At 48.3% G+C, this 16,186-nt stretch overlaps 1 protein-coding gene across 2 annotated transcripts in view; it reads left to right on the forward strand.

The window, feature by feature from the left end:
• The first annotated feature begins 260 nt into the window (after window positions 1–260).
• Window positions 261–16,186, forward strand: part of GRB2 (growth factor receptor bound protein 2) — a 281,266-nt gene continuing 265,340 nt past the window's right edge. The window contains exon 1 of one of the 2 annotated variants that reach the window (XM_069654806.1): window positions 261–556. The gene's annotated coding sequence lies outside the window, so the exon portion shown is untranslated. Of the gene's footprint in view, window positions 677–16,186 lie in introns of both variants that reach the window. The other variant, XM_069654808.1, reaches the window with a different exon arrangement.

Raw genomic sequence — 16,186 nt, forward strand, 5'->3', positions numbered from 1 at the left:
TTTCCTTTAAAGTAGGTTTAAGGATGAGCGACCCCGGTCTGGGCGGCATCACGGTGGCTGGCATATCTAACGACTCTGCACTTGCACTTTGAGCGGGCGCGAGGAGTAAAATCTGTTTGCGGACGCTGTTTGTCTAGGTTGCGGGGTCCTGGCTGATATTTGTCCATGTTTCTTAACACATCCCAGCTTACACTGTCAATAAAGCCCTGTTTCGTTATGTCAATAAAATCATCGCGTTGTTGTCATAGGAATGGCGAGTCCCTGCGTCATCTCCAAAAGGGTTTGCAGCACGGCTGCGTGGTGCACACCCATTTTATGCGCCGTAGAGATCTCACAAAGCTCGCCGGGCAACGCCCACCGTTCTCGCGCCTCCATTCCCCTCGCTGTCACGCGCCGTCAGGTTGTGGGCGGTTCTTGCAAACCCCCACCAGTCTTGCACAGTTTCTAATTTCCCTTTCCCGGTTCTCGCGAGAGCTGACGCCGTAGACCGTCTGGTGGAGCGGAAGCTGTAGCTGGAAGGAGCGGTGACTGGTGGGCAGGGTCCCGGTGGGGGACGGTAAGTGTGAGGACATCGAGATAACGGTAAAACGATAATCTGGGTTAGTGAGTGCGTCTATCCGGCGAGAATGTGAGTCGGTACCCCTGAAACTCGTTTGTGCAAGCATAAGAAGTAACGGTGAGTGTGCTTCATAGGTTGGGTAAGCTAAATCGGTTCCTCTGGGTTCTTGGGAGAGACAATAGTTTTAGAGGAACAAGGGTGGAGGTTGTAGGTGAGGGCTCGTGTGAGTCTGGCCACTGACAGAACCAGGGCGGAGATGTTAGAAAGGACACCGGTTTGGCGAGTGAGGCCCATGCAGGGCGTTTGGTGAATAGTGGGAGATTTTCTTGGACAATTCTCAAGTAGACTTTTCTGTATGTTATAGCTTGGTGTTCTCTGCTTACCCTTTCCAATTTTAACTCGTCCATGGTGATTGTGGCCTACCAGACATGTTGAAGTCTGCCGTAGGGCCCAGTTAGCCTCTTAATACCCCTGATGTTTTGCCGTCATTGTGCTCTGCCTTGTTACGGATGGTTTATGCGATGGTACGTGTGCAAAGTGGTGCTCTTTTCCAGGCGAGTGGTACTTGAACATGGCGATGCCCACAATGGAATTTTGAGTTAAGCCCGTGGTCCTCAAACTGGGGGGTCTGAAAGATGTCCAGAGGGGGCCCGTACCCTTGAAAAGCTTTTAACGTGACTGTTTTTAATAGAAAAATAAGCAGTAGAAAATCTGCATTTTAAAAATCCTGGGTTCCCCCTGGAGATTCTTTGTGCCCCCTAGAGAGGGGAAAACTCTAGGTGGACAATATTTTTACTCAAGGGTGGGGTGCACTGTAGGAAAATGTCTGAATACCACTGAGTTAAGCTAAAAAACATCTACTTGGTTTCACGAGTCACCTAGTGAGCTGGATCTCCCACTTGGGACCGACGACATAGCTTCACCCAAATATAATTTATAGACGAAATGTGAACTTTTATTTTTTTTGTCCATTATTTTACACACACCAGTTGCATGTTTTTTTTTTAAAGTCTTGTATAGGTTTCTTAGTGTAATTTAAAAAAAAAAAAATAAGTAAGCACACAATGTCACAAAGATGTCATACTAGTTGGGAGTCAAAAGTTCTACTGGTAGTACAATGGGGTCATTCTTATAATGCATAAAGGTTACAAGCACAAGTTAGTTTCCTGAAATATTCGAGCTAGATCATGAACACCTGAATATCCGCAAGTACACATACAAATATACGTTTGTTCCTTGTGTTTGAATAGTTGACCACTTGCATTGCTATGGTCTCGAGCTTGGTAGTGTTGATGTACTGTCACAGGTCTGTTATAAACTGTGCTCTTGCTGCATGCATATGTCAAAGGGAAAGGTATGTATCACAGAGGTTAGAGCCCATGCAAGCCCCGGTTGCGTCACTGCTTCGCTGCATGGTTACAGTGAAGAAATGGCTACAGCGAAGAAATGTCAATGGGTCGAATTCTTTGGTAAAGGGTTCGGTGACCCAATAAGTCTACCAGGTGAGAGGGAAAAAGAAAATCTGGACAAACTGTAATATGATAAATAGGGACCCCCCTTTGAGATCAGTACAGTTAAGGTTTTAATAATGAAATGTGAAAGGTCACGTGCCTCGGGACCTAATGGTTTTATGAATAAAACTTTTAAGGCGGACCCAAATCTCTGGCCAAGTCTCCGTACTATCAATTTAAGGATATTTTCCAGACGGGTATTATTCCACTATCATGGTACACAGCATATGTGGTACCAATCTTCAAGTGCAGGAGTAGGTCGGATCTGAAAAATTACTGACCGATCTCGTTAATAAATGCAGACTATAAAATCTTTTTGGCTCTATTACTATCGCACTTGGAGGAATGGGAAAAGCTTTTTCACCCTTTTAGTAAATTTCAGACGGGGTTGCGCAAGGGCCACTCAACAAACATCAATGGGTTTACCCTCAAATGCATGGAGGGAGGAAAAGGGCTTTACATTCATGGGCCCAGTTGATCTCTCAGCCGCATTTGGCTGCGTGGGAATTGCAGCAAATTATGGAATAAATTTGCTGCATGGGGTTTGCCATTGGGTCTCTTGAAACTTATTGAGGGATTCTGTGAGAACTGTGGTATCCAGGTGCGCCTGAGTCAGAAAGTTGATATATTAAAGAGAGTGCGATCCTACCGGGGGTTAGATGGGTGTGTTTTAGCACCCTGGATTTTCAACCAATATGTCGGATGTGGCGTAGAGCCTGATTCATGAAGGGTTGCTAGCACCAAGGATAGGCCAATGTAAAATCATATGGCTGGCGTATGCAGATGATTTCTTGATCTTTGATCGTACAAGAGTGGGTCTGAACAGCCTCTTAGACATTTTCTCTAAATATGCTTAAGAAAATTGACTTGTATAAACCTGAGTAAAACTAAAATTCTGTCATTCACGAAAGCTGCATGGAAGAACTTACGCCCGACATGGCATATTGAAGGAACCTCAGTGAGTACATCTACTAGTGTTGCGTATCTGGGATTCCATTTTCGGTCACATAAGGGAATCAAAACCCATATGGAGATCCTTTCACACAAGGCAAAGCTCTTGGAATCCCAGATCGTGAAGATAGAATTTTTAGGTTTTCGCTAAAACCTGCATTCATGTTTTTCGAGAGAAAGATTGTTCCTAAGTTAACATATGTTTTGGTATTTTGCCCCAGTACGATAGTGAAAAACCTAAATAAAATGGAGGTATTTGGAGACGGATCCTCTGTATACCTAATGCTGTGCCTCCAGCAGCTATTGGATATTAATTAGGGTATATCTCACTTTGGGCCCGAGTGCAGTGGAGGCTACTGACACTATACGTGAAGATTATGGCCCCTACTTTTTGAAAACTCTAGATGAGTTGATCGGAATTGTAAGTTGTACTGTATCCCTGCTAGAACGTACAAATACTTGTGAGACTATTCTCCAAAACCTAGGCTCTGATGTGCAAACTCTGGTTAGTATCTGACGCTAACTAAAAAACGGCTGCTGGATCAGGATTAGATCCTAACGAAAGGAACTTAGCATTCGTATATATCACTGAGTCTCTTGGCCCATGAACTAAGTGCAGAGGGTCCATCTCAAAAATCTTGCTTCAGTTTTCGAATCAGTATTACTGTGGGCTACTCCTGAGGTTAAAATGGAATATCTTACCAACAAAGGATATCCTGTTAAGAAGGAAACCAATACCCCTAGAGGAAATTTGCTGTAGGTTCTGCCAGTCGGAACCAGAATCTGTGAAACATCCTGTTCTGAAATGTGAAGCACTGAAAGATTTAAGGGATGTTTTCTTAGGAACATTGAATGATTACCATGTGTGCTACTCTATGGATATACCGTGGAAGTGCTGTCTTGGCATACAAAACGTACGTGAAGGATTAGCAGTTTCAGGATTTATCAAGGGCATTAAGATGGTATAGAGTGCAAAAGGGGAACTCTTGCCACAAAGCCAACTGGTTGTTGAATGAATTGTATTTTGTTCTTTCTATTTTATTATTATAACAATTGGTATGTGCAATGAACTATGTCAAATGGTGTATGTGCAATGAATTATCTGTAATGCTATGTATCAACTGTATCGTTTTTGTATTTTCATTTCACTTTTTTAACGGTGTATATTTGATAGTACTTCTAATGTGATTTAGAATTTGTAAAGGTTTGGTTAAACCAATTGCAATAAAAGTGCCCATCATCCAAAATTTTTGTCACCTATGATGGTCAGTGATATGGAATGTTCGTCTGCATGGGTCAAGAGGTTTATTAACAGTAGCTAGTGCTGAAAATGGGGTTTTGTTTTTCCTGTCCGATACCACCAGCGACGGAGGGATACCTCCCATATAAACATTTCTGCTCAGATTAACCATGAAAACTGGAAAATAATCCAAGGAAAGGGGTTTCTAATAACATTGCAAGCAAAGTTTAAAAGGGGCGTACCTTTTTTTTAATCTAAAAAGCTATATCTAAGTGTTTCGGCAGAGCACAATCTTAAAAAGAGGTATGTCTTTTTCCCCTAATCCTAATGACAGTGGTTCGAATCCCAGCGGTCCCAATGCACTGAAATAAATGAAGGGTGCAAATGGATTTCCTGGATTCGGGGAGCTATTTTTTGACGGTTCCAGGAATATTCGCCCCAATGCCAGTCAACACTATCAACCATAAACCCTGAGGGTTTCACACCCAGCCCTGTAAATATTTTACCCCCTAAAAATGGGGTAATACTCCCTAAAAATAAAAACGGGGAGTAAAAATACTCCCAACGGGAAACGGCCCTAAGAATGTGTGCCCTTGCTTTCACTCACGGCTAGCTCCATTGGGATGTTTGGACCAGTAGTACACTTGATGCGATAGATAGAAACTGCTATTATTACTGCCTGATCTGAAGAGGTAATAATATATCTTTAAAAACTTTAACTTGGAGTAAAATACTCCCACTTCAAAATCTTACCTAGAAAACTGTTCACACCTGAGCTCGCCTCCTGCGCCAAGTCCCTTGGGTTTCAAATCGACAAATACCTCTCCTTCAATACACACACAGCTAAGAAAACACAGGCAGGTTATCGGCTCTCCCTCCTGTGGAAAGTCAAGCCCTTCTTGCCTCCGGACAGGTTTAGGTGCACTGGTGCTATCCCACCTAGATTGGGGCAATGTTTGCCCTTGTGCCCCTGAGCAGTGTCCTAAACACGGCCGCATGCCTCATCAAGGGTCTATACAGATACAATCATCATCTATAAGGCAGTTGCATTCAGGTCATCTAGCTACCTTGAGGAGAAACTCTGTATCTCCTGTGGACAGCGCACCACCAGAAGCCAGGACAAGTGCAGACTTGAAATCCATCGCTGCAAAAAGGAAAGGGCCAGAAAACAAGCCTTCTCTGCCTACGCCCCAAGACTATGGAACTGCCCTAGCTAATAAAATCGCTACGCTACAAAAGAAAATATCTTGTAAAAAAGCCTCCTTGAACAATCCTGCCCTGCCTAAACCTGAGAAACGGTCCACAACTGAACAATCACGATTTAACTTCACCAAAGTGACCACACTTGAAGTGGAAAAAATCATCATGTCAATAAAGCCATCTAACTGCCAAGGAGACTTATGCCCAGCACAGCTCATAAAAGACGCTGCCCGTGACCTCTCCCCCTTTATCACTAAATTAATCAATGCTTCCTTCTCCACCGGCTCCATCCCAACTAACCTAAAACAATCCTGGGTACTACCCCTACTAAAAAAAAAACACCCTCGACCCAACTATACCAACTAACTACAGGCCTATAACAACAGTACCATTCCTTCTGAAAATTCTGGACAAGGTCGCCTATGTACAAATACAGAAGCACCTGGAGGATCACCACCTGCTAGGATCCAGACAATCAGGCTTCCGACCCCAACATGGGACTGAAACAGCTCTCATCGACCTTAAAACACAGATTGATCTGCTCAAAGACAATGGTCAAGCAGCCTTACTCCTCCTCCTTGACCTTTCCGCAGCATTCGACCTGGTCGACCACGCTGTCCTCTGTACCCATCTCCACACGGCTGCCCACTTCTCCCCCGAGGCTATTACCTGGATCAGATCCTTCCTTTATGGCAGAACTATGAGGGTCTTCTCGCCAACAGACGCGGCAGACCCTATACCCATCACCTGCGGTGTGCCTCAGGGTTCCTGTGTCTCCCCGACACTGTACAACATATTTACCAAGCCCCTTTTCGATGATCTGGACCATCTCGGTATCACCTACACTAACTATGCAGATGATACCCAGATCCTCCTTCCGCTTTCTGGAGATTATGCAAAGGATTTGGCCTTGGTGAATAGGGTCTACATCATCATCCAGGCATGGATGGCCACTCACGGTCTATGCCTGAATGATGATAAAACGGAACTCATCACACTGGGCACTAAAGCTAGCCTAAAGAACCTGAGCCCTGCATACTCATCATTCATAATTGATGGCAATACTATCAGGGTTGGACATGAAGTCAAAACATTGGGTTTTTACTTGGACTCTAACTTCAACTTTAGCAGACAAGTGAACTCACTAGCCTCCTCCACGTCCTACACTTGTAAATTGATCCGGACAGCTAAACCTTTTCTATCCGAGGCCAGTTGCCTAACCCTGGCCAGAGCCCTTATACTCTCCCGCCTGGACTATTGCAACGCCCTCTATCTTGGGTCATCCAAAGCCGTCACTGGCAAACTACAAACTCTCCAGAATAATGCACTTAGAGCGGCCCTGGGCATCTCAAGAAGAGACCACATCACAACATACAGCAAACAACACAACTGGACCCCCATTATAGATAAAATCTCCTTAAAAACTGCCTCACTCACCCATAAATCCATTAACAATGCAGCCCCTACCTATCTGACTAACAGATTTCACAGACTAACATCCACAAGACCAACGAGGCTAGCTTACAAAGACTCCCTATCCGTCCCCTCTTACAAACGTGCAACTATAGGCGGGAATAGCTTCCCAGTGAAAGCAGCCAAGCTTTGGAATTCCCTACCACCCACTCTTAGAATGGACCTTCCTTACCAAATCTTTCGTTCAAAGATCAAATCCTGGCTGAAGACAACCATCATCTAGGACCTCCTGGCCTACATCTTGGATACATAACTGCTAACTGTATACATTTTATATCTACTGCCGATTGATATTATTACTGTACTCATCCCTGTACATATATTACTGTCTGTAACCAAGTCTTGCAATTTCTTGTATCTGCTGCGCCATGTTACCCTTGGGCTTTTCGGCGCATTATAAATAATAAACAAACAAAACAAACAAACCTCCTCACCGTTTGCATCAGGCTCGCACCCACGCTCCTACAATTTAGAAAAGAACCCAAGACCCACCTCTTCAAAAGTCTCCAGCTCAACACCTGCAAAATATTTTAAGTGCTTTGAAGGCTTCCACAGTGCCAGGGTGTCGGTGCGAGCCTGTGCATTTTAAAACCATGCACAAGAAAACGTGCAAGCAAAACCCTTCTAAATATTAAGCTAAGCTTTGCCAGGTTCTATAACCTAGAAAGCTGATGGCAACTAGGGGCAATTATACATGAGTTTGGCTTTTGAACTGCTACACGTCTGGACATGAAGCCCTGATTTAGATTTTGGGTTGACCTCCATAGTGGAAAAACCTTTGCCCGTCCACTGGGTTGGTTTACCAGACTTACTAACAGAAAATAACATGCGTTGTACTGAGTCCTCAATGTGCTTACAACCCGCTCTTCTGTGAAGGGCTGATATCTGTCTGAGTTAAGCAGGGGAACCAAATAACTTTTAAAGACATACCATATATTCCTTCCTTCGACAATGGTGCATATATGGCAGTTCAGTTTGTATATTTATTATTAATCTGAACAAGATCTGTCCCAGTCTGTTTATGCATGGGAGCCAGGGTGCATCCAGTGTGGAGACACCTGCAAATGTAAGTTTGGTGCCAAACAACCTTGTTCCGCAGTTAAATAGATGCATACCGTATCCCTGATGTATGCGATAGCTGGTATACAGCACAGCTTTGAGTAGTCTACCTACCTGTTGAGATTCTTTGTAGGGAACTGGTGTAGTCGGAATTTCGGGGGACACCTACATGATAAATTATGTGCCTCTGTGGCTGCATTAAGAGTATTTTTTTGGTGTGGATGCATTCAAGTAGATAACGCACAGAATTTTTCCATCTCCAGTGAACGATTTTCATGCCCTGAGGATCAAACCACTGTCAGCTGAAACTCGAGTAGGCGGAGTTTGAATAACTTTGGGTGATTTGTGCAGTTGGTTCCTTTCAGGGATAGATGGGTATTTAACAGCCATCTACCCGGTTGTTCAGAATGAACTGGCACATGTAAAGTTGGTTTGGTGCCGAGCTGACGATCCAGTGCAGCTCAAACTGTGTCCAACTGAGGTTCATGTCTATAATTATTTATCAATTGATTTGTCCTTTTTGTACACGTGTGGTTACTTTACCTGTTGGTGGTGGTTACCTGTTTGTGCTGGTTTCTCTGTGGAGATGGGCTATTCACAAGAATTGTTCTTCTTTTTTTTCTGTTGAGGTTTTACCTTTGTGATTTTATTTATTTTGCATTTATTTCAGCACATAAAGCCCTGAGACATCTAGGTACTAGTTAGAGAAAGGACATAGTACAATTTGTTAAGTACAAGAACACGCATATTGTTTGTCAAGAGTTGGTGTGTGTGTGCAGACTGGAAAAGCCTCACCTCATGTTAAGGGGGGGCTACTGCAGGCGTGCGCACAAGCATACTACAGGCATAGTCATAGTGCAAATGTCAGGTGTTGTGAATGTGTACACAGAAGAGTCCTCGCCTCAAGAGGGGGAGGTTGGGAGAAAAAAAACAGTAAAAAGCAGTGGAATGTACGCAGTAGTAGATTAGTAATCGAAGCGGCGCAACATAACCAACCCCTGTGCTAACGTCACAGTGGCGTGTGTAGCACTTGAAGGGAGTTGAAAAAGGATGTGGCATTTATAATACACCTGTACACAAGTGTTTCTAGGCGTGAAAATTGGGGGAACAAATGAGCTGAGGAAAGACGATGGTATCAAGAGACCTGGATGGACCAGTACTCAATATGGACCTGGTGGCACAAGCTAATGAAATCGCGCCGGGGCTGGCTAGACTACTTCAGTAGTACGCATCCTTAGTGCGAGGGATTACCCAGGAGACCTGAGGGGGAGAGAGAATAAAAGCCAATTTTATGGCAGTCTTGGTGGACCGAGCCTTGCGACGTAGTTAAGTGTGCGCCACGCCACTCGAAGGTAGCAAGCTTGAAATGAAAAGAGGCAAAAAGCAGGAGAACAGTTCCGGTGCATAAAGGACAGCCAACATTAATGATAGGGGTGTTGAATCCCTTACCTGCCGGTACCACTGACTGGGCATAAGGTAGTTGACGAAATCCAAGTTGGGTCAGAGTAGCGCTACAGTATACATGATGATGGTGATGATGAGAGTAAAAGTGGCATAGGCGTAGTCGGGCAGATGAGAGTAGGGCAGCGGGCCGGCAGCCGTTGCTGGACGGGGCCAGACAGGGAGCAGTGTGCAAGGTCTTAAACGCTGGCCTTTACAGGGGTGTGGCATTGCATGCTGGCTCACCCTGGTAGGCTGCATATCAAGTGCGGGCCTCGGGCTTTTGGAAGGGCAGGCTGGATCAGCTGCCGTCGTGGTGGCCATTGGTCCCTCAGAGTTGGGCCGGTGGAACGGCGAGGAGGAGGGGGGAGGGAGAAGTCTTCTGCGGCGAGGGCACTACAAGTGTGAGGGACAGAAGTAGACATTTTGACAACATGACGGTGGCCACTTGTCAGTCTCCTCATTCTGCACCCTTACTCTTTTTTAAATTCCTCCGTGATCTAGAGGACCTCTTGTTCGTTGCATGTGCTTGCCTGGTTGCTCACCAGTACTGCAAGTCCTTTGGGTCTGCCACGTACAGGGGGGGTTTCCTTATGCAGCTTTCTCACTCCGTGCATCAGTGTCTAGTAGCAGCTTTGCTGTGTGATTCTCTCCCTCTTGGCGTGCCGCGGTCTCCGGTGGTCTGGCTGTGCCTGCTCTCTTTGGCTCTCGGTACAACATTTGTTTGACGTCTCTGCTATGTGCCTCTCGCTCTGTGTGGGGCAGATATCGGCAGTAGTCTGGCAACCTTTTGGGTCTCGCTTCTGCTTCTGATGATTGAGGTCCTGAGACGCTCCCATTTTTTTTTTTTAACTTTGTTTATTTTAAATCAAGGCAGGGTGACAATTACAAACATTATAAGCAGTGATTATTTAGGCATGTTGATCCCCAGTCCTTTATCCCCCCCCTGAGTTTCCTCCCTCCTCCCTTTGGTCCCTCTGTCCCTTGGGCATTGTAGGCGGAATCTTCCCTCCTGGGCTGTCCAGTTTGCGCCTCAGCGTCTATATCTTCCTCAGGGATCTCTTGATTTTTCAAGATCCAGCGGGCCCTGGTAGGTTTATAGGTCAGGGCGGGGAAGCGCTGGTCGAATTCCAGAACTGGGGGCCAGATATTCTTGAAACGATGGAGAGTTCCCGCTTGTGCTGCAGTCACCTTCTCCGCTACCAGAATGTCCCAAAGTTGGGTCCACCATTGGGCTATGTGAGGGCCTTCCGGGGTTTTCCAAGCTCGGGCCACCACCGTTTTCCCTGCTAGTAGGCAGTGGGTTAGTAGTTTCGCTCTGGTCCCGGAGCGCGGGTAGGTCCTGGGGATTGGAGCTCCCAGCAAAACTGGTTCTGGTTCCAGGGGAATCGTTGTTCCGGTAATTTGTGTGATGGACCCCAGGCATGATTTCCAGAATTGTTGGACCTTTTGGGCAAGCCCACCACATGTGGAAGAAGGAGCCTGGGTGGCCGCATCCTCTCCAGCAAGAATGATCCACCTGGGGGTTAATATGGTGAAGTCTGAGGGGCGGGTAGTACCACTGCAGCGTGATCTTGTACGCACATTCCCTATTGGTAATGCAGGTGGACGAGGTGTGTGTTCTGGTCCATATGTCCACCCAGGTTTGATCCTCTATCGGGTGACCCAGGTCCGCCTCCCATTGGGCCATGCAGTGGGTTTTTGTGGTCAGGAAGTCACTTAGGAAGCGCCTGTATAGGGTGGATACTCTGCCGCGGGTTGGAAGGTCTCCCAGAGTGAGTTCTAGGGCAGTAGGAGGGCGTGTCGCTGCTTGCAGAGTTTGGGGATGTGAGCACCAGTGGCGTAATTGAATGTAGGTTAATCTATCCCTTTCCTGGAGTTGGAATTTCTCCTTGCATTGGGCGAATGTGAGCGGTCCCCCCCATCCCCCCTCCCCATATACAGCTGGTCTATGGTCTCCAGCCCGCCTTTAATCCAGTTACGAAAATTGTGAGGATTCGTTCCCGGTGCGAACGTTGGATTATGGAAGACCGGGGAGCGTGGGCTTAGTCCTCTTGGCACTCCCTTTCGTTTTAGCGCCCAGTCCCAGGAGCTAAGGGTGTGTTTGGTTGATAGCAGGAGATCTCCCCATTGGGTCCTGGGGGGGGGGGCGGGATGTGTGGTAGAAATCGTAAGGGTAGGGGCACTGGTGATTGTTCCAGCTCTACCCATCTAGGGCGGTTGGTCGTATTTTGCCATGCCTGGACCTGAGCCAATGGGGCTGCCACTCTGTAGGCCTGCAAGTCTGGGACCCCCAATCCTCCTGAGATCTCTTGGGTCCCCCAGCGCTTCAAGTCGCCTTCCAGTTCTTTAAAGAGTCGGGGGAAATTGGCTTTGTATGTGTCTCTTGGTTCAGCCGGGATGTGGACCCCTAGATAGGGGATGGCTCTTTTTTCCCATGTTATCGGGCACATCTTAGTCAGTGGTTCTCGTTCTTTTGGGGTGAGGCCGATACCCAGGGCGGATGATTTATCGAAGTTTATGGTGAGGCCTGAGACCTCGCCATAGCTGGCGATTTCTCGTATCGCGTGTTTTAGAGATGAGTGGGCCTCCAAGATCGTGAGCAGAATGTCGTCTGTGCATAGGGCGATTTTGTGATGCGTGGGGCCACTTTGTATGCCCTTGATTTGGTCGTTTCTCCTGATCATTTGTGCAAAGGGCTCCATGGTGAGTGCAAAAAGCAAGGGTGACAGTGGACAGCCTTGCCGGGTTCCGCATGATAAGGGGATTGGAGCCGAGCTGTGTCCGTTGATTCTCAGGCTAATTTTAGGGCTATTATAGTTGGCTAGAACCATCATTTGGAAAGTTGACCCGAAGCCGAAGGCCCCTAGGGTGTGTCTCATGAATGTCCAATCCACCCTATCAAATGCCTTGGCTGCGTCGAGAGCCACTAAGACTAGTTTTTGGGAGTTCCGGGAGGCAAGATCCACCAGGTTCAGGGTTCTCCGGATGTTGTCACCTGCTGTCCGGTGTAGGATGAAACCTGCCTGGTCGGGGTGAATGATCTTCGGCAAGATGCGATTTAAGCGGGTTGCTAAAAGAGTATATGTTCGCATCGATGTTTAAAAGTGCGATCGGTCTGTAGGACGTTATGCTTCTTGGATCTTTTCCAGGTTTGGGCAGGAGGATGGTGGTTGATTCCTGCATTGATGGGGTCACTGCTCCCGTTTCCCTGAAGGAGTTGAATAGGGTAACCAGGTGGGGGATCAGTTGTGCTCTGAATAGTTTGTAAAACCTGGTTGAAAAGCTGGCTGGGCCGGGGGCCCGTGTTTTAAGTGATTTGATGGCTTCTTCAACTTCCTCCCCTGTAATAAGCTCCTCCAGTTCGCGTCTCGCTGCGTCGGAGAGACGGGGCACTGCTGCCTGCTGCAGGTATTCCTTCTGTTGTGGTAAGTTTTGTGGGGTTGCCTTCATGATTTGGGTCAGATAATCTATTGCGAGGCGTTGCTTTTCGGGCTCTGAGTATAGTGTGACCCCATTGGGATCACGCAGACAAGTGATCGCGTTGACGCGTCTCTGCTTGGCTAGCTTGGCCACCAGGAACCTGTTCGCCTTGTTACACTTCGCATAGTATGACTGTTTGGCCTTCGCCATTAGTTGGGCGGTTTGTTCCGCATAGTGGGCTTCCAGTTTTTTCCTTGCCGTACGAATGATCCGTTGCGTTTTGGGGGACCAGCCTTTATCCTTGTAGAGTGCCTCGGCTTCTCTTAGTTTGTTCTCTAGAGCCGTCCGGGTCTGACGCCTGTCTCGGTGGTAGGCCGCACCTTGGGCTATTAAGGAGCCCCTGATTACTGCCTTCATGGCGTCCCAGTTGTTCGCTAACGAGGTGTCCGAGGCTGGATTTTCGTTAAAGAAATTTCTTATTCCTGTTGCGATCTTGTCTCTGGTGGCCATGTCGTTAAGGATCGGGTCGTACAACATCCATTTACGTGGGTTATTGAGGTTAGGGTTCTGAACCCGGAGTTCCAAGAGCACTGGGGCGTGGTCGGATATCGCTCTTGTGCCGATGGAGACTTCTTTGACTGAGGGGAAAGTTTGCGGGGAGATCAGGAACAGGTCGATCCTTGAAAAGGTGCGATGGACGAAAGAGTAAAAAGAGAAATCTTTTTCGTCAGGGTGGAACACCCGCCATGAGTCTATTATCTCCAGGGTCCTGAAGAGTCGGAGGAGGCTAAGTGCTTGGGTGAAGTCGCTTGGAGTCGGGGGGTGTGACAGGTCTTTGGTGGGGTCGGGAACCCCATTGAAGTCCCCACCGACTATTGTTTAGCCCTCCACAAAGCTAGCGAGAGATGTGCCAAAGGAGTCATAGAAGTGTGATTGCCCGGTGTTGGGGGCGTACACCGAGATCAGAGTATATAGATCTCCCATTAGGAGGCATTTGACCGCTGTAAATCGGCCTTCTGGGCATATTTTCGTTTCCAGAATCTGTGGGTTCAAGTCTTTCCTGAAGAGGATCGCCGTACCTCCTTTTTTGTTTGTGCCAGAGGCGAAGAATTGGAGCGGGAATAACCGGGAACGAAGCCGGGACACATCTGCCGGCAGCAAGTGAGTCTCTTTGAGCATGGCTATCGCTGCGTCTTCGTCCCGGAGTTTCAGTAGAATTGCCTTTCGCTTGTTAGGGGAGTTCAGGCCATTAACATTCAGGGAGAGGACCCGAAGCGTCTGGAGGTCCGCTGAAGTCTCTCTCCTTTCCTTGGGTTAGGGTGGGTCGTGGGGCAGTGATTCAACTGCCATGTCTGTTAGGGAATCTCTTGATATCATCCTGCACTTGAGGTTTTAACGCGGAACCCCAACGGGGGGGCCGCAACTTTAACTGGAGGGTAGACCGACATTGTAAGTACGGGCATACCCTGGGCCAACATGGCCAACTGTCCCATCACGTATTGTGTACTGTGGGTTTCCAAGGAACAAAGGTTGGAAAGTATCCTTGGAGTGGGTGTGAACCATGGGTATGGCCCGCCGCCACCGCCTTCAAGGTTCCTTAGTTCGAGGGAAGGGTGGCGGGTCCTACTTTAGGTAAGGGCACCTGCGTCCTGGCTAAATTGCTGACAGAACCTGGGACCGTGGAAGCGTCCTCGTTCATCTCTTTCTGCTGCTCCGCTGGGTTGACGACCATGACGTGCATTTGGGCTTTGGGGAGGGAGGCGGTCCAGAGTCCTCGGTCCTCTCTGGGTTTGGCGTGGAAGGATCTCGGGGTGAGGCTGGATGTAAGATTTTCTCTGCGTCTTCCAGGTGACTGATTCGGCGTAGGGTGCCTTTATATGTAAACTGGAGAGCTGTCGGAAACAGCCACCTGTAACGGATCTGTTGCTCCTGAAGGAACACTGCCAGAGGCCGGAGTGCTCTTCTTTTCTGGACAATAAGTGGTGAGAGGTCCTGGTATATTTGAAGTGGGGTGCTCTGAAAAGTGATCTCTTCTCCTTGGCGACTGATCGCTGATATTGCCTCTTTGGTTGTGAAGAAGTGGACCCTGGTAATAACATCTGGGGGGGGGGGTCCGAATCTGTCCCACGGCGTGGGCGGAGTCTGTGGGTCCGGTCCAGCAGGAGCTGAGATTTGTCCAGATCCGGGAGTAGGGCCTCGAAGAAGCTTCCCACGTAATCCGCTAACTTGTTGTCGGGGATAGAGGATGGGACGCCCCGAATGCGGAGGTTGTTGCGACGTGCCCTATTTTCAAGGTCTTCGTGTTTGAACTCCAGGATCTCGCATTTGTGGTGCAGGGAATCGATGGATCTTTGCACTTCCCCCAGCATGGTAGTGTGGTCCTGAGAATGGTCCTCGATTTCTCCGAGCCTCTGTTCGATTTCTGTGACCCTTTGGTCCGTCTGATCAACTTTAGCGGTGAGTTCCGAGAGGCAGGCGCGAAACTTCGATTTAATATCCACCATGAAGGTTATCAGGTCTCCTTTGGTAGCGAGGGCGCCCCTGTCCTCTTGTGGCTTCTGTGGGGTCAGTTTAGGAGGATCTTGTTTCTTGGGTTTCTCTGGTGCAGTAAACATGGCGGAGATATCTGTGCCCTTGCTCACCTTTGTTTGCCTCGACATGCTGCTCGTATTGGGCGGTCTTGATTGAAAGAGTAGCAGCGGGGCCTAGGGCAGTGGGAGGCTGCACTCGGGGTGTGTATCGCTCTCGACCCCCTCTCTGGTCCAGATCTGGGCGAGTGGGCAGGGGCGCCCCAGGAAGCGTTGGTGTGGGGGGGGTCTCAGTCGGGAACGGTGCAGGTTGGCCGACTGTTGCGTGGTCGCTGCGATGAGGCCCACGGGCTCGAGGCCTCTCTGGATGAAAGCAGTTCTTCCGCTGCTTCCCCGCCCCATCTCAAGTCTCCATCGGTGGTCCCTTTCTGGTGGAGGTCCCAGGTCCCTCTGTGAACCTCACGTGTGCGGTTCTGTGGTGATGTCGGCTGTCGCTGAGCGGAGGTTCCGACTCGTTCGGCGTAGCGGGGGGAGGGGTGGAAGCCCGCTCTCCCGGTCCCTCGGAGTGTGCGTCAGGTACTCAGGCCCCAGCCGCCGAGGATGCGCACAGGTGCATTCCGGGCAGCCTTGGTATGAATCGGATGGTTCTGTGCTAGAGTCTGCTCTGAGGCCCCGTTACCACCAGGTGCGGAGTGTGCTGCTGGGTTCCGGCTTGGCGGCCATCTTGTTTCTTTGGTTGGAGACGGGGGAGAAGTTTGGCCGCTGAATTCTGGTAGAACGCCTCCTCGGTCGAAGGCTATGT

The sequence above is a fragment of the Ambystoma mexicanum genome, chromosome 3q (assembly GCF_040938575.1).
Source record: "Ambystoma mexicanum isolate Mex_15411 chromosome 3q, UKY_AmexF1_1, whole genome shotgun sequence".
NCBI classification, from domain to species: domain Eukaryota; kingdom Metazoa; phylum Chordata; class Amphibia; order Caudata; family Ambystomatidae; genus Ambystoma; species Ambystoma mexicanum.